The following is a 1645-nucleotide window of genomic DNA, read 5'->3' on the forward strand; positions in this document are numbered from 1 at the left end:
AATTAAGTTGTACTAATTTGTAATAATAATTTTTAAAAATAAAAATTTGTTGAGTAAATTAAAATGTGACAATTTGAAATAATATAACATCCAAATAAAATTTCTTCGATCATAGTAATCACAAATGTTAATGAAATTAATTATCAAATGTTTTTAACAATTCATTATTTTTTCTAAGCGAGTAGGTGTCAGATTTTTTCTAATTCACTTTATAAACTAATTTTTGTTTTGATTATAATCATGTTCTACCTGAATTATTTTATAGATCCGAAAAAATTAAAACATGACAACTGTATGAAATAATATAACACTGAAACGAAATTATTTTAAAAATTTTTACATTAATATCAGAAGTCGATTAAATTAAGATTACAAATAATTTGTTGTGTTTAATTTTCAAATTAATTTTTCAGGTTATAAATTAGTTTCAGATCAACAATTTCTCGGGTAAATTAAAATTATAAATAATTTTATTTTCAATTCATTTCTTTAGTTTTTATAAAACATCTTGTAACAATAAGGCAAAGTTTAATATATTCTTTCTAATTATAACAAAATTAATTTGCAATAAGATTTTTTTTCTTCCTATCTATCCACCTTTAAATAAAAACAATTCGTTATACATTGTGAAATAATTTAATAACTTTTGTAAATTACTACGTTCAATCCAACCAGTTATATCCGATGTTTTTCATGTATAAAATTTAATCCATGAATTTTGTTTTGGTAGTAAAATCGACTTACCATTGATCTTTCGCTGATAACTGATACCTTTTAAGAGAATCTATATAAATGTCTATTACAGCTTTTATAGCACTGTGTAATGTTTTTATGGCCAACTGCCAATAATTTGAAATGCTTCAAAATCTATTAGCATCGCATTCTGTAATTTATATAAATAAAAATTAGGATTAGTATTATTTTATCTACACTACTATATAAAGAGATAACGTATTTTTCGTTTGTGACCACTAACCTTGAAAACACTGAACCAATCGTTACGAAACTTTAACTGTAGCATCTTTATGATTCCTGGAATGTTTACCATTAATCAAACCTACAGATTTTTTATTAATTAAATAAAACTGCAACGGATTTTTGTCTGTCTATTTCTCTCTCTCGCTCTCTCTCTTCACTAGATGGCGACACACGCTGTCTATAAGAAAAGTCTATTATTGAAGTTTACTATTATATTTGAAGAACTGACATTAAATTATAATTAGTTAATTAGCAAAATCTTCGAGGAATTAAAAAAGTGACGCCATCACGCTAGATGGCAGTATGTGTATTTATGGGGGTTTTCGAATCGCTTCTGCAGGTAATTGTACAAAATATTCGAAATAGTTATTGGTGAATATTTTTGAGATTGATTGATAAATAATGCCGAGAGCTGCAAGAGCACGAATAGGAAGAAACAGTTCATAATTGTAGACGACGTGAATCTACACTTCTACAGCAAAGACTGGAAGGGCAACGAATTCGTTCGGCTCAGAATCGAATGCGTGTAGCAAGGAATCTTTTAGGTTTCACATCAATATAACTTATTCAGAAGTTTTATGATTTTATTTTTTTATATTTTGCAAAATTCTACTGCAATACTACACATTGATCACTCAAAAATAATTAATGAACAATTAGTTCAACT

The sequence above is a fragment of the Centruroides sculpturatus genome, unplaced genomic scaffold, assembly GCF_000671375.1.
Source record: "Centruroides sculpturatus isolate CEXI.00-Female unplaced genomic scaffold, Cexi_2.0 scaffold31, whole genome shotgun sequence".
Classification (NCBI taxonomy): Eukaryota; Metazoa; Arthropoda; class Arachnida; order Scorpiones; family Buthidae; genus Centruroides; species Centruroides sculpturatus.